Genomic DNA, 23,062 nt, shown 5'->3' on the forward strand with positions numbered 1-23,062 from the left:
CTCATTTGGTCATTTTGTCCTACCTGCTTCACAGTAACCTCCAGGATTTATCCAGATCAGTGCCTCCTTAGTGCCTGGAAAAGAGCCTGGTACAAAACAGTTGAGTTCAACTGGATAGAGTTAACACACATGTTGGTGTTTACCAAGAAGAGGGGGAAGTTTAAAAACAAAGAAGGAAAGGAAAACCCTTCATTCCTTCAAATTAAAGATTCTATCACAACTCAAACAAGAACAAAAGTGAAAGTGAAAGTGAAATTACTGTATTCTTTTTAAAGCTTTCAGCCCAGCCTACTGGCAAGGCTAGGATTCGGGACCGGGAGGGATCGTTTTGCAGTCCTCAGTCTGCCTCTGACTCCCTGGGATCTTGGGTAATAAGTATCTCAAACTCGCTATACCTCATTTCCTATTTATGCAACATGGAAAATAATTCTTGCCCCTTATCTACCAAGTGAGGAGACTGTAAGGAAAACAGATGACACACAAAATGCTTTTTGAACTCTTCATTAGGCAGTCTTTACAAATCTTTTCGTCAGAGAGTCTGTGGTTACAAAGACCCACTCGGCTCTAGTGGTTGTTTTGATGTCCTGCCTTCTTTCAGGTCTAAAATACTTCCAAATGTGCTCAAATTTAGCACTGACGGTAAGAAAATCTTGGGCTGGAATGCACTCTGACCACACGCTGGAGCAGCATTTCTCAACAATTTTTAACTCGTATTCCCATTTGATAAGCATTAAAAATCTCACTCCTTTTTAAAATTTTGTTTTATGAAAACAAAGGTTGATTTTTTTCCCCTTTTCAAAGTATATAATTCTATAATAAATACTGCTTGGCAAAAAAATGGGAATGAACTGATTTGCAACAGCATGAACAGATCTCAAATGCATTATGCCATGTGAAAGAAGCCAGACCAAAAAGAAGAGCACATGGTGTATGATTCCACTCATATAAAATTCTAGAAAGGCAGCCAGGTGCAGTGGCTGGCTCATGCCTGTAATCCCAGTACTTTGGGAGGCCAAGGCAAGTGGATCACCTAAGGTTGGGAGTTCAAGACCAGCCTGGCCAACATGGTGAAACCCCATCTCTACTAAAAATACAAAAATTAGTCAGGCATGGTGGTGGACGCCTGTAATCTCAGCTACTCGAGAGGCTGAGGCAGGAGAATCACTTGAACCTGGGAGGCAGACATTGCAGTGAGCCGAGATCGTGCCACTGCATTCCAGCCTGGGAGACAGAGTGAGACTCCGTGTCCAAAAAAAAAAAAATTCCTTTTTCAAACAGTACCCCTCTCCACCCTGTCCCCATAAACATTGTTCTGAACAGTGAGCACACTGACCACCTAGGAGGTGCCTCATTCATTCTTGAGCCCCCAAGACTTAGCACAGTAAGCAAGCCCTGACTCTCAGTAGCCGCCTTCCACACAGGCCATTTCCTGTCCTAAGATCTGTTCTGTTCTCTCCCTGGAAATGACCTCCTCCTGCTTCCGTTTCTTCTTCATTCCAGATGCAGATCAGGAATCTTCTCCACCAGCCTTCCCTGAATCTCAGCTCAAGCCTGTGCTCCGCAGCTCCTGAGCATGTTTCTAGCTGCCACTCACCACTTTGTACTGATTTTATCTGTTGAAGCGTCTAGTCTTCCTCATGAGACAGTAAACAGAAAGGAGTTCTTAGGCTTTTTTTTTGTGCCTCCTAAAGTCTTCTCAAAATAAGGTAAAACAGATACAGGCATATGCAGAAAACTAATTATGAAATACAGTTATCAAACTATTCAAACATTTATTGGCTGTCACACCGTATGCGCCTTGTTATTGATCTAGTGGTAGGTCAAATAACTACCATTATTTCCAAATAGTGATCTGTATAAACGGGAATAGCTACCATTCCTGTGGCTTGTCATTACCATTGATAACTGAAAGAAATACTGTATTGCAGTTAGAGGGTGGTGAAACTGTAATCTTTTCCTATAAAAGTTCATGGGCCCCTGAATTCCACCCAAGGACAAGGAGCCACAGGGCCCTAGAAAGAACAGCTGATTAGAGGGGCTGTGTCCTCTTTATCTTTGGGTTCTCAATGCTCTCGGCACACAGCAGGGAACTTAATATCTCAGCTACAAAACAATGCAATAACAATAACAATATTAAGTATAAATTCAAAAAACTAAGATAGTTTATCCTGCTAATACTTGTTGCTGTTACGACTAGCAGGCTTACACCAAAGTATGTCCTGGAAAATGGTTTACCGACTGCCAAAGACCTTGAAAATACATTTACCTGGAACCATAGCATTCCCTGGCCACCTCATAACATTCTTCAATTCTTCAAAGTATTAGCATAAAACCAAGGAAAGAAATAGATAAAGATCAGGGGGATTTAGAGGAGGAAGTCAGTTCCCTTAATGTGACCTCACCATGTACAATATGACCTTCAAATGGAGCATGTAGCTCTCTAAAGCCTTGAGAAATGGATGAAATTCCCTTTACTCAGTCTTTCTTCTCATTGCAGTGGTGAATAACGCAAGATGTTTCATGCTAACCACGGCCCTCTCTTGATATTACTAAATACTTCCTTTCTTCTCTATTTATTGTTGCAGTTATTGTTGAGAGCATTTCATAAGAGTGTGAAAACAATGAAATGAGTTCAAGTAAACTGAAGTAACAATGAAGCACCTACAGAGAAAAAAGAATCCTGTTCACAGTGAGCTTTCACATGACCTTCTTTAGTCTTTTATTTTAATTGAAACAGGGTCTCTGTCGCCCAGGCTGGAGGGCAGTGGTGCAACCAGGGCTCACACGACCTCCACCTCCTGGGCTCAGGTGATTCTCCCATCTCAACCTCCAGAGCAGCTGGGACTACAGGTGCGTGCCAACACACCCAGCTTTTCTGTAATTTTTGTAGAGATGGAGTTTCGCCATGTCGCCCAGGCTGGTCTCAAACTCCTGCGCTCGAGCGGTCCGCCCGCGCTGGCTTCCCAAAGTGTTGGGATTACATGCATGAGCCACCATGCCTGGCCAACCTTCTTTAGCCTTACAGTACACGTTGAACCATCCACTCCTGGGTCTGGGCGGTGGGTGCAAGCCCAGGTCTGTCTCCATTCTGCCGGCAGCACGGAAAAGGCTACTCTTCTGCCTCCTACATCACACCCATTTCCTTGGTATTTGAGGTGAATTGGTTTCTTCCAGTATAGTTCTAAAGAACTAAGGTGAGAAAAAAAAAAAAAAAAAAAAAAAAAAAAACCTTAAAATCTCTTTTTTGCTCCTACCCAAGAAATTTGGGAGCCACTCTTACCCTAAATCAGTCACTTACCCAAATTCAAAAGAACGTTGAGCTAGCCTGTTGGTCCATCCACACCCCTATCCCTATTGTAGCACTAAACATTAGCAACATTGAAAATGAGCTCTGTAGAAACAAGCAGTTTTGGAAACTAAGTATCAAGATAGTGGCTCACTGCCTAGATGAGAGTTTGTAAAATTCCTGAGAAGTACTGAGTAAAATTCCTAACTCACCAGAAGAGAAAGGCCACAATTCTGAAGTAAGGGGGATGGCATCCCATCTGGTTTCCCGGGGGTCACAGCCAAGGCTAGCTGATTTGCAGAACATTTTGCATATGACAGAAATGAGCATCCCTCCTCTGTCTCACTCACTCTCTTACTCACCAGCTTTTTACCTTTGGTTTATGTTCAAATCAATCCCATTTTCAAAGTAGTAACAACTACCTTTACACCACTTCTCCCAAAAGTTACCAAACTACTGCCCTATTATTTCTGTGTTCTAACTTCTCAAGAAAGTAGTTCACAGTTGATGTCTTCACTTCCTCCCTCTGATTCTTGCCTCTAACCTCTCTGAACTCCTGTTCCCAGCCATCAGTCCCTGCACTGGACTGCAATTAATTCACTGAAATGGGTGGTGTCAGAGTCAAAGACTTCATAATTGCCAATCACAGATGAGTTTGAGTCCTGAGCTTCCACAATCCTGAGGGATGCTTGACACTACCCTCTAGCTGGAAACAGTTCTTCTGTGTTTCCAGTCCTACTTCTCCATTTCTCCTGCATTTTCTTTCAATGCTAGTATTCCTAATTTTCTGTCTTTCCTTTTTGTTTTTGTTGTTGTTTTTAAATGAGACTGGGTCAAAGTGATCCTCCTGCCTCAGCCTCCTGAGTACCTGAGACTACAGGTACACACCACCATGCCCAGCTAATTTTTGCACTTTTTGTAGAGACAGGGTTTTGCCACATTGGCTAGGCTGAAATTTTCCTTCTTTAGTCCTCTTTTCTCATTTAATCTAGCCATTCTCTTTAGGAGATTCAATTCACTGGGCTTCAGGCTTTTTTGCTTAAGAATCTCCTAAAATAAAAACTACCAGGCTGGGCATGGTGGCTCATGCTTGTAATCCCAGCACCTTGGGAGGCCGAGGCAAGTGGTTTTGTGGCCGTAGGCCTGTGGTCCCAGCCACCCAGGAGGCTGAGGTGGGAGAATCACTTGAACCCAGGAGGCAGAGGCTGCAGTGAGCCAGGATCACGCCACTGCTCTCCAGCCTCAGTGCCAGAGCGAGATCCTGTCTCAAAAAAACAAAAAACAAAACAAAAAAACCCACAAAAACAAAACTACATACTCCTATGCAATTTCTTTTTGTTTGTTTGTTTGTTTGTTTTGAGACAGAGTCTCGCTCTGTCACCAGGCTGGAGTGCAGTGGCATGACCTCGGCTCATGCAACCTCCACTTCCCCGGTTCAAGCAATTCCCCTGCCTCAGCCTTCTGAGTAGCTGGGACTACAGGCGTGCACCACCACGCCCAACTAATTTTTTGTATTTTAGTAGAGACGGGGTTTCACCATGTCGGCAAGGCTGGTCTCGATCTTCTGACCTGATGATCTGCCCGCCTGGGCCTCCCAAAGTGCTAGGATTACAGGCGTGAGCCACCTCACTGAGCCCTCCTATGCAATTTCTGATTTGACATTCAAATATTTTATTTTATTTTATTTATTTTATTATTTATTTACTTGACAGGGGCTCACTCTTCATCCAAGCTAGAGTACAGTGGGGAGATTATGGCTCACTGTAGTCTTGAACTCCTGAACTCAAGCAATCCAACTGCCTCAGCCTCCCAAGTAGCTATAATCCCAAATTTAAATGGTTGCAATGAATTGATGTGTTTTGTAAATATACAATATCTTCTTTTGTAGTCAGAATATTTTATCATTCTTATTTCTGCTTTAAATTCTGTTTTCATTCACTTACTCCACAGAATTCTGGTTGGGAGGAGGGTGGGGGAGACTGGGTCTTGTTCTGTTGTTCAGGCTGAAGTGCAGTGGTGCAGTGACAGCTCATGCGGCTTCAAACTCCTGAGCTCAAGAGATTCTCTGCCTCAGCCTCTCAAGTAGCTGAGGCTACAGGTATGTGCCACCACATCCAGCTAACTTTTTACTTTTTTTTTTTTTTTTACAAAAGTGTAGAGACTGGGTTCTCACTATGTTACCCAGGCTGGTTTTGAACTCCTGGCCTTAAGTGATCCTCCTCCCTCGGCCTCCCAAAGTGCTGGGATTAGGTTGGGCATGGTGGCTCACACCTGTAATCCCAGCACTTTGGGAGGCCAAGGCAGGCGAATCATGAGGTCAAGAGATCAAGACCATCCTGGCTAACACGGTGAAACCCCATCTCTACTGAAAATACAAAAAATTAGCCGGGCGTGGTGGCATGCTCCTGTAGTCCCAGCTACTTGGGAGGCTGAGGCAGGAGAATCACTTGAACCCAGGAGGCGGAGGTTGCAGTAAGCCAAGATTTCGCCACTGAACTCCAGCCTGTGTGACAAAATGAGACTCCATCTCAAAAAAAAACAACAAAAACAAAAAAAAGTGCTGGGATTACTGGCATGAGCTACTGTGCCCAACCTCCCACAGATATTTTAACAGCTTTATTGAGATATAAAACACATACAGGCCATGTGCAGTGGCTCACGCCTGTAATCCCAACACTGTGGGAGGCCGAGGTGGGTGGATCACAGGGTCAGGAGATCGAGACCAGCCTGGTCAGCATGGTGAAACTCCGTCTCTACTAAAAACACAAGAAAATTAGCCAGGCATGGTGGTGTGCACCTGTAATCCCAGCTACTGGGGAGGCTGAGGCAGGAGAATCACTTGAACCCAGGAGACAGAAGTTGCAGTGAGCTGAGACTGCGCCACTGCACTCCAACCTGGGTAATAGAGTGAGACTCCGTCTCAAAAAAAAAAAAAAAAAAAAAAAAAACCATATAATTTTTCCATTTAAAGAATGCAACTTAATGGTTTTCAGCGTATTTACAGCCTGTAACCACAGGTACAATTAGCCTTAAGACATCCTCATCATCCCATTACCCCAAAAAGAAACCTAGTAATCATTAGCACTCATTCCTCATTGTCTCCTCCCCTACTACAGCCCTAAGCAACCACTGATCTACTTTCTATCTCCATAAATTTGCCTATTCTGAACATTTCATACAAATGGAATCATATAATATGTAATCTTTTGTGACTGGCTTCTTTCACTTAGCATAATATTTCAGGGTTCACCCATGTTGTAGAATGAATCAGTACTCATTCCTTTTACTGTCCAATAATATTCAATTGTATGGCTATGCCACATTTTGTTTATCCATTCATCAGCTGGTGGACATTTGAATTGTTTCCACTTTTTGGTTATTATGAATAAGGCTGCTATAGCCAGGCGCGGTGGCTCACGTCTGTAATCCCAGCACTTTGGGAGGCGGAGGTGGGCAGATCCCAAGGTCAGGAGATCAAGACCATCCTGGCTAACATGGTGAAACCACGTCTCTACTAAAAATACAAAAAATTAGCCGAGCATGGTGGCAGGCGCCTGTAGTGGTGGCAGGCGCCTGTAGTGGTGGCAGGCACTGTAGTCCCAGCTACTCAGGAGGCTGAGGCAGAGAATGGCGTAAACCCAGGAGGCGGAGGTTGCAGTGAGTGGAGCGAGCCACTGCACTCCAGCCTGGGTGACAGAACGAGACTCCATCTCAAAAAAAAAAAAAAAAAAAAAAAATGAATAAGGCTGCTATAAACATTTGGATGCAAGTTTTTGTTTTACCCACCAATTATAAATGAAATTTGTTTTTATGCTTCAAAAGCTTTTATTGGCCAGGCACAGTGGCCCATGGCTGTAATCTCAGCACTTTGGGAAGCTGAGGCCAGCAGATGACCTGAGGTCAGGAGTTCAAGACCAGCCTGGCCAACATGGGAAAATCCCATCTCTACTAAAAATACAACAATTAGCTGGGCATGGTGGTGAGCACCTGTAATCCCAGCTACTCGGGAGGCTGAGGCACAAGAATCACTTGAACCTGGAAGTTGGAGGTTGCAGTGAGCTGAGATCATGCCATTGTACCCCAGCCTGGGTGACAAAGTGAGACTCTGTCTCAAAAAAAAAAGCTTTTATTAATAACCCTTTCACATATCTCATCCACAAAACTATGGATATAAATTAAAATTTAAGGCCGGCGCGGTGGCTCAAGCCTGTAATCCCAGCACTTTGGGAGGCCGAGACGGGCGGATCACGAGGTCGGGAGATCGAGACCATCCTGGTTAACACGGTGAAACCCCGTCTCTACTAAAAAATACAAAAAACTAGCCGGGCGAGGTGGCGGGCGCCTGTAGTCCCAGCTACTCAGGAGGCTGAGGCAGGAGAACGGCGTGAACCCGGGAGGCGGAGCTTGCAGTGAGCTGAGATCCAGCCACTGCACTCCAGCCTGGGTGACAGAGCGAGACTCCGTCTCAAAAAAATAATAATAATAATAATAACAATAATAATAATAATAATAATAATAAATTAAAATTTAAAATAGAAAAAAAATTGTGACCATCATCCTCTAGGTATACAAAGAAAAATTCCTCTGGATCAAGTAGTAGTAAATTCCAGTTATTCATAGTACACAATTAATCAAAACATCATAAGTATATTATAAACTTTGACAATCATTCAACATAAAGTTTTATTAGAAATACATTCTTTAATGAGATTAATGAGATGAAACGGGTTTATTTTCCTGTTATTAGTTAATGGGTTTGTGGATGACTTATTATTATAATGAAACAGTTTGGTATAATTATATCACTACTTTTCTTTTTATAGATACAATAAGTAATAAACTCTTTTTAAATAAATAAAAGAATGGACGTATTTTAGCTACAGCAATGTCACTCAAATCTTTGAAATCCTTGAAAGTCATAGCCCCAAATCACTTTGTAATCTATCCTTATGTTCAGCCAGGCACAGTGGTGCGCAACTGTAATCCCACCAATCCTGTGAGGCTGAGGTGGGAGGACCACTTGAAGTTTCAGGCTGTAGTGTGCTATGATCACACTTGTGAACAGCCGCTGCACTCCAGCCTGGGCAACATACTAAGACCCTATCTCTAAAGAGAGACAGAGAGACAGAGAGAGAGAGAGGGAGAGAGTGTGTGTGGGGGGGTGGGGGGGGGTGTTTAGGTCTCCCTTCAAGTACGTTGAAAGCGAACAGCCAGAAGCCAGACCCACCTGACTTGGAAAAGGAAGCGTCACATGCCGAGTCCTTCACATTCTCCTACATGCATTACATTTGAAATTGCCCCCTAGGTTTGGGTCCCGGAGGTTTTTTTTTTTTTTTTTTTTTTTTTTTTTTTTTTTTTTTTTACCTTCCCAAACACACCATAGCAAGATTATGGAAGTGCAAGAGGTGTGTATTTTCCCTGTTCTCCAAGGGATCCGTTTGAGAAAAGTATGTATATATGAACAGTGAAGGTCTGAAAATTGCTTCCCTCCCTCAGAACCACTGATTCTATTTACAGCCATGCGACTCTCAAATCTAGCTCATCTCTTACTAAGCCCTTGACCCTGCAGCCTGAAGCACACTGCTTCATCAGCCCTCAGGCCCCTCACTATAGGGGTCTCAATAGGTCTCACATTGAGCTAATCTTCCCCAAATGTATCTCCCTTACTAACAGGCACCCCGCGCACTCTGTTCACCACACTGCTGCCAGATCAACATCCTACACAAGCAAATCCTGTCAAGTTGCTGCTCCACTTGAACTCCTTCACTGGTGCTCAGAATCTACCTTAACCCTTTGCATGCAAAGCACCTCATCTGAGAAACAATGAAGTCAGGTCCTCTATGGGGAAATGACACATGCTCTCAGGCTGACCCTCTGAGACCTGGTTAAGAAGTGCCAGACCTCAAGGACACAGGACAGGTTAGTGGTTAAAAGGATGGACTCTGGAATGGAACTACCTGGGTTAAAGGCAGTTTACTCACTGATAACTTTGACCTCCCTGAGCCCATCTCTTCATCTGCAGAGTATAATACTATCCTTCTTAAAGGGCAGGTGTGAAGATTAAGTGAGATAATGTACGTAATTTGCTTAGCACAGTGCTTGACACATGGTAAGTTAGAATAATACCTCAGTGAGTCTTAGCTGCCATCATCTTCCTCATAATTATCATGAAAGTAACTCCTAAAGTCTTCCATTGAGGGTCCAAGTCCCTTACATGTCAGAGAAGCCCATCTTGCAGCCTCTCCTCTACTCTTCCCCACACCACACCACTTACTATCCTCCCTGTCCCTCTCCCAAATCAGGCTTTCACATCTCTGGGTCTGGGTACCCACTTTTCCCCTCACCTAGAATTCTTTCCCTACTCTGCCTGGTGAATGCCACCTTTCAAGACAGCCTCATTTGTTACTCCATCTCAAGTCCCCTCTGAGGCTCCCTCTTCTTTTTCTAGAACTCACAGTATTGTAGCACCTCAAAGCTCAGTCTGTTGACCCCTTCTCTTCTCTATCAGTACTCCCTTTATGATCTCTCTCTCTCCAGGCTTTAAATATTTATACGCTGGTAATTTCTAAAAGCGTATTACCAGACCAGACCCTTTCCCTCTTCCATTTGATCCCCACTTGGATATCAATTGGACATCTCACACTCAACATGAGCAAAAATGAACCCTTGGTGTTCCCCCCAAATCTGTTTTCTCTGCATATCCTTCCCACCCCAGGTATTGGCAACGCCATCCTTCCAGGTGCTCATGCCAAAAGCCCTGGAGTAAATCCTCACCTTCTCTTTTCCACTCACATTCCATATCCAACCCAGGGATAAATCCTGTTGGTTCTACCTTCAACATATACCCAGAATCTTCCTACTATTCACCTCCATACTGTTATGAGCCCTGGTCAGACCCATCATCATCTCTTGTCTGGATTACTCAATGGCTCCTAACTGGTCTTTCTGCTTCGAACCCAGTCTATTCTGAATATAGCAATCAGAGCAATATTTTTAGATTTTTGTTGTTGTTGTTGTTTTTGAGACAGGGTCTTGCTCTGTTGCCCAGGCTGGAGTGCAGTGGCCTGATCATGGCTCACTGCACCCTCAACTTCCCAGGCTCAAGTGATCCTCCCGCCTCAGCCTCCTGAGTAGCTAGGACTACAGGTATACACCAGCATACCCAGCTTTATTTCTCTTTTAGTAGAGACGAGGTCAGGCTACGTTGTCCAGGCTGGTCTCGAACTCCTGTTCTCAAGTGATCCTACTGCCTCGGTCTCCCAGAGTGCTGGGATTACAGGCATGAGCCATTGCACCTGGCTTAGAGCAATCTTTTTAAACTCTCAGTCACATATCCTCCTCCACTCAGAACTTTGCAATGGCTCCATGTTGCTCTCATAGTTAAAACTCAGAGTCCTTAAAATGATGCTGGCCAGTCTGACTCCCTTACTCCCCGACCTCACTTTCAACTACTTTACCCCTCACTCACTCTGTTTCAGCCACTTACTTCCTTGCTGTTGTTCCTAGATCTTGCCAGAAGGCAATTTCCTGTTTCTCCTTAGTTGTTTCCTCTGCTTGGAAATCTCTTCTGTTGAGATTCCCACACGGCTAGCAACTTCAAATCTTTGTTCAAATCTCACCTTCTCAATGAAAACTGCCCTGACCTGAGCTAGATCTCAGACACAGGCACCTGACCCCACTCATCTACGTGGTCTCCCAGGAGGCTCGGCCTCTTAACTAGTTCTTCCTTGGCCTCTGAAAAAACCCTCCTGGCTGAGTGCCTTCTCTGGCCCCATATTAGGTTCTGAGAAAAGGAACCATTCTAATGTTATAGGGCTCAAATCAATTGTTCCAGATCCCAAGGCTTGTAAACAATTGAGACTGAAACCATGCATGCTAGAAGCCTGTGCTGTCCCACTGTGCTGCTTGCTGGAGAGCTCCATGCCCTTGTCCTGCCCAACATAGGCCATTATTCTACCCCTAGCAACGAGCCCAATTCCATGTCTAATCAGGGAGTAGAATGATGAAAAGCAGTTAGTTGAGGATTTGGGATTGTTGGTTTTTGTGGATTTTTTTTTTTTTTAAGTTATCAAGTCATTTTATTATGTCCATCAGTCAAAATTGGAAAAAAATGGCCGGGCGCAGTGGCTCACATCTGTAATCCCAGCACTCTGGGAGGCCGAGGTGGGCAGATCACGAGGTCAGGAGATCAAGACCATCCTGGCTAACACAGTGAAACTCCGTCTCTACTAAACAAAATACAAAAAATTAGCCGGGCGTGGTGGCAGGCGCCTGTAGTCCCAGCTACTTGGGAGGCCGAGGCAGGAGAATGGCATGAACCTGAGAGGCAGAGCTAACAGTGAGCCGAGATCGCTCCACTGCACTCTAGCCTGGGCAACAGAGCAAGACTCCATCTCAAAAAAAGGGAAAAAACCGCAAAGGATTCTTAATATATTTCATGTTTTCATCTGTGGATGTTAATTACAGAATAGCTGACAGCAGAAACGCATTTTAGGTTAGAATCTTTCTCTGAGTCTCACTGGGCTCCTGCGTGATTATTTGCAACCCTTCTGTCCCTTCTTCCAGGCCTCCCCTTTATCCCACCCCACCCCATCTCACCTCTGCTCCCTCTTAATTGTTCATTGAGAGAAAGCAAGAACACCAACCAACTGATGACGTTCTTTCTGTATTTAGTGTTACTTGCCAGTAAGTAGTCATTTTTGTGAGCTGGGAGACATTCTCTACCATGGCTAATTACCAGGGAGTTCGAGTCATTCTGCCTGGGTTCAAATACCCCCTCTGCCACCGATGCTGTGGGAATGATTTGGCCTCTTTAAGGTATTGAAAATTAGTGTTCCTTCTTTATAAGGGGCTGTAGGATGGAATGAGCGAATTCGATTAAAGACCAGAGCCAGCCTCTGGCATAGAGGAAGTGAGCACTCAGAGTACAGTAGCTGTTGCTACTGATATTTCACAGGCTCTGATGCAGAGAAGCTTGTCCCCAGTGCTCCATCCACAAAGGGAGCAAGTTGCTCCCCATTCATGACTCAAAACACCCTGAAGGAAGATTATGTTCATTGGTTCTACAGTAAATTTCTACCTTGTGAAATGACTTCGGATGTTTGTTAATACTGGTAAGCTTTCCGACTTCCCTGTGAGAGGAGTGTTGGCATTCTCTTTAGCCCCAAATACTTACTTTAAAGAAAACCACTCTTATGTTACAAAAATACAACAGCAGTTCTTTTTTTTTTTTTTTTTTTTTGAGACGGAGTCTCGCTCTGCCGCCCAGGCTGGAGTGCAATGGCCGGATCTCAGCTCACTGCAAGCTCCGCCTCCCGGGTTCACGCCATTCTCCTGCCTCAGCCTCCCGAGTAGTTGGGACTACAGGCGCCCGCCACCTCGCCCGGCTAATTTTTTGTATTTTTAGTAGAGACGGGGTTTCACCGTGTTAGCCAGGATGGTCTCGATCTCCTGACCTCGTGATCCGCCCGTCTCGGCCTCCCAAAGTGCTGGGATTACAGGCTTGAGCCACCGCGCCCGGCCACAACAGCAGTTCTAAATAAAAGTTATTCCGACTTCAATCTTTATCTATAACCTCATTTCCAGTGAGTTCTATAAACTTTCTTTCTGATTCTAAGGAAACTGTAGCTTCCTGCCACTTCCTCTATTAATACAGTTGTAGTAACATCTCCTCACTGTCTATTCAACTACATGATCAAAATAGGAAAACAGACTTCCTAAAAGTTGAACTTAAGTTAGACATTAACTCTGAATATCTGGTTCATGATTGTATTTTTTGTTATTAATTCTTTAAAATTAATTCAAGAATCTTAATTAGGCAAAGCTTCAGAATAATGACAAAGACTATTTTCTCCTTTTATTAAACATTGCAAGGCAACTGCTTTACCATTTATATTCATTTTCACTTTCTAGGAATACAAATAAATATTTAGAGAATTTCACACACACAAAAATCATCAATCAGAAAGAGGACTTAGCAGACTATTAGAAATCTGTAAAAAAAAAAAAAAAAAAAAGTTGTTTTAAGTGTATATAAGTTACTATGTATCTGTGTACACAGTAACTTTCTCCTTTCCAGTCTTCCTATTTGTATTCAAATATTCAAATAACAGCATACCAGATAGCTGCCCACAGTGTGATTTTCTGCAGTACTTTTCCTGGATGCAAAATGTTTGACCCTGCAAAGACAAGGTGACTCAGCACATTCAAATTGCAGAGCTCAGGTTTAGATGATAGATACATTGCAAGAACTGCTGAGAAGATATTAGGAGAGGATTTTTGTTAAGGTTTGAAAAGTCAAAGAATTTAAATGTATGCCCCTCTATCCCTACCCCCACCCTGCCCCAAAAAGAAAAGTATGGACTGGAGAAATGAGAAATAAGATTGCGGTAAAAACAATTTTATCTGATTGCTAAAAAGATTGTTGTCCTTAACTACATTAGCATTTAAATGGCCCCAGTAGGACATGGAGGAAATACCTACACGCTAATGCAAAAAGGTAGGGAAGCTGGTCAAGTTTGCACCTTTTTTGTCCCATTGTTTAAATGGAGCCAGTTTTTTCCCCAGGCTGGATAAACAGACTGCAATGAAGGTGAAACAGACATTGAGAAAGCTAACGTTACTTACAAAAAAGCAAACAAACTAAATTTTGTTAAATTACAAAGACTCTAAAGTTGAGAAATTGAGAATGTTAAGCACTATCTGCTTTTCTACTGGTGTGTTTGGGAACTAGTGATTCCCAAACCTTGCAGACTATCAAAACCACAGGGGAGGTTTTCATAAATATAGATTGACAGTTCCCTTCCTGTCCCCATTCTGATTCAGTGGGTTTGGGGTAGAGCCCAGGAGTCTATAAAACACTCATCCACGTGATTCCGACACACAGGTTAGGCTGGGATCAGACACAGCTGATGAAATGCAAAGGTGAGGCAAAACAAACCGGGAGTCACATCTCTCCCAGCCCAGCTGTAAAATGCATGGGTAAAAAAATCAAAGGGTACTTTAACATTTAGGAGGATGTCTCTTCATACGTTAAAACTGACAAATAAGGCCAGGCGCGTGGCTCACGCCTGTAATCCCAGCACTTTGGGAGGCCGAGGGGGGTGGATAACTTGAAGTCAGGAGTTCAAGACCAGCCTTACCAACATGGTGAACACCTGTCTCTACTAAAAATACAAAACTTAGCCGGGCATGATGGCGGGTGCCTGTAATCCCAGCTACTGAAGAGGCTGAGGAGGGAGAATCACTTAAACCCGGGAGGCAGAGGTTGCAGTGAGCACCACTTCACTCCAGCCTGGGTGAAAGAGTGAGACTCTGTATCAAAAAAAAAAAAAAAAAAAAAAAAAAAACTTGACAAATATTAGTCGTATTTTTAATTGTCTTACCTTTTAAAATTCCCAATGATATCCTAACTTTTAAAAGTTATTTTAGAACATGACCTTGCCTTCTAGTTCCTGTTTATAGTGATGGGCTACACATCTTTGTGCCTGAAACAAAGACTTCTTTGCCAGACTCTGTGCCTGCTAATTTCCTTCAATTCATTCACAAAATCTTCACTGCAACTCCTGTAAGTAACGACTGTTATCCCCATTTTACAGATGAAGAAGTGTGGCTATGAGAATTGTTCTAGTGATAAAGCTGAGACTTAAACAGAGTCCTAATACTCATGCTAGGTTGTCCATTGTTATAAAGAGCTGGGTTTGTTGGTTGGTTGGTTATTTGGAGAAACTAACACATGACATTTGGATATGTTCAAAAGAATCTCAGGCCTGGCATAATCTTCATACATTCAGCAAACAACGAGTTAGGCATCGTGTCAGGTGTGGGCAAATACAAGGACCCCCTACAGCTCTCTACCCTGGAAGTACCTTCCCGACCCCTCTACAGGGTAGCACACAGACAAAGAGGAATCACCTCCAAGAGCTTCTTCTGGACTTTGCTCAATTAACTGTCCCATTGTCTTCAGGGACACATGCGTAGCTGTCTGAACTGAAACATTTCCACTGCTGATTCAGAAATGTGTTCATCCTAATTATGGGCATAGAATGCTCTGAGGAACACAGGTGGGAGGGGCTGTCTGGGGCCCTCTGGATGCCTCCACAGAGAATATGGCTTATGAGCTGAAGGTTGAAGGATGAAAAATATGTCACAAAGCAAAGTAAAAGGGCCCAGGGCAGAATGTACTAGGCCTGCCATGTCCAGCAGGGGACCCTGGGGCTGAAGTAAGGCCAGAGGTAGGAGCAACAGGGGGAATGGGGCAGGTGGGGAGGTGGGGTGTAGGCTGGGAAAAGACCCAGAAGGGGATTTTATGCTATGTAAGGAGTTTAGAATTCAAAAGATGCAAAAGGGAACCAATAATGGGTGTGTGTGTGTGTGTGTGTGTGTGTGTGTGTGTGTTTTGGCTAAAGAAGGAACAAAGATATCTGTAACTGGTTGTGATCAATTAGTTGTAAACACTGTTGCACTTGACCAGCCCCAGCAGTGGTTTTTATGCAGAGGAGTCATAGGACCAGATTGGTATTTTAGTAATGCTTGTGCCAGGGTAGAGAATGGGTTGCACAGAAGGCACAGGGTTTGACGGATAAAATCAAAGGCTGTTGCAACAATCAAGGTTGGATCCAGTCCAGACTAATGGTGTGATCCTGCCATTAAAAAAAAGGACCTCACTGGAGAAATCTCTGAGGTTCGGGTCATGAGCTTTGGAGTCAGGTGGGCTGAATGCTGGTTCTCAACCTCTTCTTAGCCATGTCCTTAATGTCATCAAAACCTCACCTTGCTTATTGCAGATGAGATGAAATCTGCTGTCTGGGTCATTTTGCAAATGAAATTGGGGTTCATGCTCATCTGCACAAGGTTCTCACTCCATCAGTGGTGATAGCATTGATGGTGATGATGATGATAATGATGATGATAATGATGATGACAATGACAGACAACACTTTAGTGACTGACTGGCTTTAGGCTGAGGGTAAGTGATAGAAGAGTACAGGATACCTCCAAGGTTTCTAATCGGGTGAATGAAGGCACACATTGTCAACCAGGTTGGGGGCACAGAAAGAGGACCTGGTTTTGGAAAAAAAAAAAAAAAAAAAAAAGCACATTTGTTTTGAACATGTTGTGCTAAGGATACCTACCAGAATTTGTTTTATGAACAGTTAGTTGGAAATACAGATTGAAAGAGGAGTCAGGGCCAGGCATGGTGGCTCACACCTGTAATCCCAGGACTTTGGGAGGCTAAGGCGGGCGAATCACGAAGTCAGGAGTTCGAGACCAGCCTGGCCAACACATGGTAAAACCCTGTCTCTACTAAAAATACAAAAAATTAGTGGGCATAGTGGCAGGTGCCTGTAATCTCAGCTACTCGGGAGGCTGAGGCAGCAGAATTGCTTGAACCCAGCAGGCAGAGGTTGCAGTGAGCCGAGATCACACCACTGTACTCCAGCCCAGGCGACGGAGTGAGACTCCGTCTCAAAAAAACACACACACACAAAAAAAAAAGGAAAAGAAAGGAAAGAAAGAGGAGTCAGGGCTAGAAGTACAAATTTATGAGCCATTTGGGATCATGTCTGAAGCTGTGGGAATGAAGTTTCAGGGAACACTAATACATAAGGCATACTGAGAAGAAACCAGAGGAGCAACTATTTTGCTCAAAATGAAAGCTCTGATTCAGGATTGTCAGAAACAGAGAGCCATTAAACAAATGTACATTGAGAGCAAACTACATGCCAGGCACTGCCCTGGAGCTGGAAACTGGAACATACAAGTCAACCCATGGAAAGCTCACATTGTCACAGAGGACACAACCCTATAATAAACCTGGTACCCCAAAAGAGGGAAACCACCACGAGGGAAGTAGGCAGGGTGCAGGCAGAGTGTGGAGATGGTAAGTGCCTGAGGGAGGCCCAGGCTAGCTACAGGGGCCAGGTAAGGCCTCCCTAGGAGAGGACATTTGAGCTGAGACCTGAGACTAGGAGAGCATTAACTGAGGACTTATTAAGTACAAGGATCTGTTCTAAGCATTTTAAGTACATTATCCTATTTAATCCTTACAACAACCCAATGATGTAGGTGCTGTTATTATCCTCATACTAAAAATAAGGAAACTTAACCACAGAAATGTTAAGTAACTTCCCCCACACAGCTAGCAAGCTGGCAGAGAAGACCCTGACTCAGACAGTCTAGCTTCAGACAGCCCATGCTCTTCCCCACTGCACAAACTGCTTCTCACTGTCTGTGATAAATGCTCCTATTAATAGAAAATGAGTTCAAGAAGGAAAATGCGATCAACAGTGAACACAGTGGTTCACAGCACAACTAGAAATAATTGCAAGTGCTTGGTCTTTGCTATGTTACTAGTTAAAGCATGGACGCTTCATAGAGAATTGGTCAGTAGCCCCAGATTCAAGTGTCAGGTTCACTATTCTCTCATTCCGTAACCTGGGGACAGACAAGCAATGACCTCTACGAACCTTCATTCTTTTCACCAGTAAGATAGGTCTAACACACAACTCCAAAATTACCGTGAAGATAGAGATAAAATCCACATACATGACAATCTCTAGCAGACAATGTTATCTTCAGGAGCTGGCTGATGCTGGGGAAAGGTTCTCAGTACAGATAGCACACCATGACGTCTTCATAAAAAGCTGAAGCTCATAGCAGGTGCGGCACTGAAAACAGGACACTTTAGGTGACAGCCTACAGACTGCTATTCTGAGAAAAGATCTTCAAGGGGTGGAAAAAATCACTTTTAGAACTCCAACTGGTCTTATCAATTTTTAAGGAAAATTAAATTTGTCATATTTGCCACTGTGAAAATCAGCTCAAATATACAACAGGAAAGCTTATTTCACTGAAACTCAGTTCGTTCCAAAGTGACTCAATCAAAAAAGATAGGCTTCTTCTGTGTTCTACCTTTTCTCCTCCTACTTTCCTCATACCAGACAATAAAGTAGTGTCCCTTGTGAGGTAGAAACAAAATAGCAACATGAAAACAAATTCTAATAGCTCATGGGAAGAACAGACATCAAGATCCCAAAGTTCTATGTTAAATGCCGTAAGAGGAACCACCACTGTGCAATGGTGGTCCAGAAAGAGCGCGCTCAGCCAGCTGGATCAGGAATGATTATGAAGAAAGGATTTGATCACGGCTTTACAGGGCTTTAAAGGGCAAACTACGGTTTCCTGCAGTGGCTTTGGAAGACAGCATCCACAAGGCCCTGAGAGGCATGGCTTTGCCTGCCTTTGTCTCCTACAGCATCCACCACTCTCCTAGACCCGACTGCCAGCCACAAGGGCAGCTCTGTTCCTCTCAGGATCCTTCGAGGCCACCCCTACATGCAGGCATCTGCACTTGCTCAGGATCAGAAATACTTCTGGTCTGTGAATGAGCTTCACACTGCTGGTCTCAAGGGGAATATAACCTTCTCTGTAAAGCCTTCACTGAGCACCTGCCCCTCTAAAGTTCCCACCTGTACATGCCCCATATCCACCCCCATCACTCCTCCACACAAACTCATTAACATTCTATTTTACTTTCTTTATAGTACTTATAAAGTACTATGGAAAATTATCGTGTTCAATTTTTTTACTGGATTATTTTCTGCCCATCTCCATCCTCTACTAAAAATTAAGTCACATAAGTGCCTAGATATTGTCTTTCTTTTTCACCCTTATATTCCCAGCACCTGGCAGGAAGTAAAGAGCTCAATAAATATTTATTGAATCAATACAGGAATGCAGAAGAGCATGATCAAGTTGCAGAGGCAGAAAAATAAAAGCTGAGTTTGAGAAAGTGGTAAGTTGTATGTTCTGGTCCAGCTGGGCACAGATGGATGAGGTGGGACAGGTTGCTTGCAGAGAACTTGATGCAGTTTGGACTGAGTAGATAGCGGGAGAGCTTCTGAGAGTGTTTGATCAGGCAAGGCCTTGAGCAGTGCTGTCGTTAGAGAGGATTAGGCCAGCAACTATGAATAGGATGAACTGAAATTAAGCTAGAAAGCCCAGAGAAAACCATTTGTTACCCCTAAAATTGGCAAAGATTAAGAAGTCTGACAAATGTTGGAAAGTATCTGCGGAAACGGTTTTCCAACAGTTGAAAATCAATTTGGTAATATCTCTTAAAAGTTAAATTGTGCATATTCAAAATGTAGCAATCCTGCATCTAGGAATCAAGACTAAGAAACTATTGCCTATATATTAGTGAAAAAATTATAAACAATCATATATTCACTAATAAATTGATAAAATGTGGTATTATTTATGCTATGAAATACCAGATAGCAAATAGACGGGCGTGGTGGCTCATACCTGTAATCCCAGCACTTTGGGAGGCCGAGGCGGGCAGATCACCTGTGGTCAGGAGTTTGAGACCAGCCTGGCCAAGACAGTGAAACCCCGTCTCTACTAAAAATACAAAAATTAGCCGGGCTTGGTGGTGGGCACCTGTAGTCCCAGCTACTTGGGAGGCTGAGGCAGGAGAATTGCTTGAACCCAGGAGGCAGAAGTTGCAGTGAGCTGAGATTGTACCACTGCACTCCAGCCTGAGTGACAGAGCAAGACACTGTCTCAAAAAAAAAAAAAAAAAAAATGCTAGACAGCAATTAAAAATAATGAATATGTATAGATGTGTGTGTGCGTGTGTCTGTACAAAAACATGGCTAGACCTTAAAAACAATACTCAGAGAAAGTAAACAAATCATATAACAGTGGGCTGGGCATAGTGGTTCACACTTGTAATCCTAGCACTTTGGGAAGCAGAGGAGGGAGGATCTCTTGAGGCCAGGAGTTTGAGACCAGGCAACATTGTGAGATCCCATCTCTACAAAAAAAAAAAAAAAATTAGCCAGGCATAGTGGCACACATCAGTAGTCCTAGCTACTTGAGAGGCTGGAGCAGGAGGATCACTTGAGCCCAGGAGGTCACGGCTGCAGTGAGCTATGATCATGCACTCCAGCCTGGGTGACAGGGTGAGATCTTATCTCTCTAAAAAAGAAACGATTTATGTATATTTAAATCCATAAAACAATACTACATATTAACTATGGGTACATATAAGTATATATAAAATATTAAAAAGTATACAAACTGAACATGGGCTCTGGGACATGAGGACAGAAGGAGGAAATGGAATTAATATTCAAAGGAACTTGATTTTATCATCAATGTTTTAGTTCATTAAAAAGTTGAATCACGGCCGGGCGCGGTGGCTCAAGCCTGTAATCCCAGCACTTTGGGAGGCCGAGACGGGCAGATCACAAGGTCAGGAGATCGAGACCATCCTGGCTAACACGGTGAAACCCCATCTCTACTAAAAAATACAAAAACCTAGCCGGGCGAAGTGGCGGGCGCCTGTGGTCCCAGCTACTCGGGAGGCTGAGGCAGGAGAACGGCGTAAACCCGGGAGGCGGAGCTTGCAGTGAGCTCAGATCCGGCCACTGCACTCCAGCCTGGGCGACAGAGCCAGACTCAGTCTCAAAAAAAAAAAAAAAAGTTGAATCAGATATGACCATAATAATAGCAGTTGTTAATTTCGAATGATGGGAATATAGTAGCGTTTACTGGGAATCAGAAGAGAGACGCTAGACACAGATGGAAAAACCAACAGGATTTCAGGACTGGGTGGGTTAGTGGAGGGTATAAAGTTGCCAGAAAGAATGAAGAGTAAAAATCATATTCTCTAGAGGCTAGCCACACCATTAAAAGAACTAAAAAGCAATGAGCTCTACTTTAGAAAGGTTTACCTTATTAATGAGACAGCCAAATCACGGTCAGCAAAAAGTCAGAATTCAAAAACCCAAGCGGGCACTGACAAGCTATCCTGCAAAAGTAAGGAACAAAATAGGTGCCTCAATCAATATCCTCAAAAAAAATTTTTTTAAGACTTTTTTAAGGTCCATAGAGAGTTCACTTTGTGTATTTGGCTTGTTTACAATATATATAGAAACCCAACCACAGTGTCCTACACTCAACAATTGAAAGTGAGGTTACTAAATTTTAATACACATTTCTAGAAAGCCTGGGGGTCTGATTCTGAAAATCAGCCATTCTACTAAGATAACTTGTTAAGAGTTTCCTTTCAGTAAGCAAAATTGACTGACAGAGCAAATAATGATCCAAATTTACACTGTTCAAATTAAAATTCAAGCATTAACCTCTATTCTGAAATCAAGCTGCCTGTCTCTACATAAAGATTATCAACTTCCAATTATCAGAAGAATGCAGCTTATCTTTATTATGTACCCCCCACAATATTTCATGATATTTACATGTTTGCATAGTACTTTCCTATCCTTTTGTAACATGTTTTGCAACTCCTGAAAAGTCAACAGTCTTAGCTCTTCTCTAAAGGGGGAAACACAAGAGACAGGGTGACTAGTTCAGGGTGACTCACAGGCAGAGTCAATATTGGAACTCGGAATACTGAGCCTGGCATTCCAAGTTCCCAAAACCTTTAGGCTCTTGCTAATCCCAGCAGAATTTTCTTCTTTACAGGGCTGTGCTTCTTTGAGGTCTCTGAGACCAGAATGTTAGTGTCCAAAGCTTTCTCCTTCAAAAGTAGTCAACAGTCAGAAATAAATGTTGGCCTGCAAGTTCAATGTTTTTCTTTTTTTTGAGACAGGGTCTCACTCAGTTGCCCAGGTTGGAGTGCAGTGGCACGATCATGGCTTACTACAGCCTTGACCTCCTGGGCTCAAGCACTCCTCCTGTTTCAGCCTTTCAAATAGTTGGGACCACAGCCACACCCCACCACACGCAGCTAATTTTTTAATTTTTTGTAGAAATGATGGTCTCACTTCGTTGCCCAAGTTGGTCTCAAAGTCCTGGGTTCAAGGGATCCTCCCACCTTGGCCTCCCAAAGCGCTGAAATTACAGGTATGAGCCACCACTTCCAGTCCATCTTCACTTTTTAAAAGACATAGCTAAACTGCATTGATACAACCTAACAATCTCCCTAATTAATGTAGCTTTGCTGGTAATTGTTTTTTTTAGAGTCCTCTGTTTAAGATTGGGTTAAATTCAAATCAAATGGTACTGTTTAAACTATTTGCTGTTTTTTGTGTTTGTTCGAGTTACTGCTATCTTGGACATGCTGAGCTTCTAACTGCCACAGGGCTAGTTTGCTGGTACTGACCTTATAAAGCCAACAGTTAGTGACTGTGTATATAAGGATTTAAGAGATTATTTTACCAGAATAAGGTTGCTTTGTAGCCATCCGGTGTAAATGGTGTTTCTTTCCATTAACAAATTGAAGCGCTCTTAAGCACCTGAAATTAAATAACAGCTTAAAAAATAAATTAATATACAAAAAATTTAGGTTTACTGACAATATCAGATTATTTCCCATTAAAAAAAAAAAATCACCCAACTCTTTTTTCTGATGCCTTTCACGTGGGATTTCAAAAAGCTTTTCTTTTTTTTTTTTTTTTTTTTTTTTTTTGAGACGGAGTCTCACGCTGTTGCCCAGGCTGGAGTGCAGTGGCGCGATCTCGGCTCACTGCAAGCTCCGCCTCCTGGGTTCCCGCCATTCTCCTGCCTCAGCCTCCTGAGTAGCTAGGACTACAGGCGCCCGCCACCGCGCCCGGCTAATTTTTTTTTTTTTTTGTATTTTTAGTAGAGACGGGGTTTCACTGTGGTCTCGATCTCCTGACCTTGTGATCCGCCCGCCTCGGCCTCCCAAAGTGCTGGGATTACAGGCTTGAGCCACCGCGCCCGGCCAAAAAGCTTTTCCAAATATTTTCACTATCCATAGTTTTCATTCTAATTTTGTAAATTAAA

At 43.3% G+C, this 23,062-nt stretch overlaps 1 long non-coding RNA gene across 3 annotated transcripts in view; it reads right to left on the reverse strand.

Annotated features, from left to right (window-relative positions):
• The window catches only part of LOC105484687 (uncharacterized), a 135,213-nt gene that overhangs the window by 103,306 nt on the left and 8,845 nt on the right, over positions 1–23,062 (reverse strand). For 2 of the 3 annotated variants that reach the window (XR_011612493.1, XR_011612485.1), the window contains exons 2-3: positions 21,028–22,551; positions 24–3,189 (exon numbers count right to left, since the gene is read on the reverse strand). This is a non-coding gene — a long non-coding RNA (uncharacterized lncRNA). The remainder of the gene's footprint in view (positions 1–23; positions 3,190–21,027; positions 22,552–23,062) is intronic. The other variant, XR_011612491.1, reaches the window with a different exon arrangement.

The sequence above is a fragment of the Macaca nemestrina genome, chromosome 1, assembly GCF_043159975.1.
Source record: "Macaca nemestrina isolate mMacNem1 chromosome 1, mMacNem.hap1, whole genome shotgun sequence".
Classification (NCBI taxonomy): Eukaryota; Metazoa; Chordata; class Mammalia; order Primates; family Cercopithecidae; genus Macaca; species Macaca nemestrina.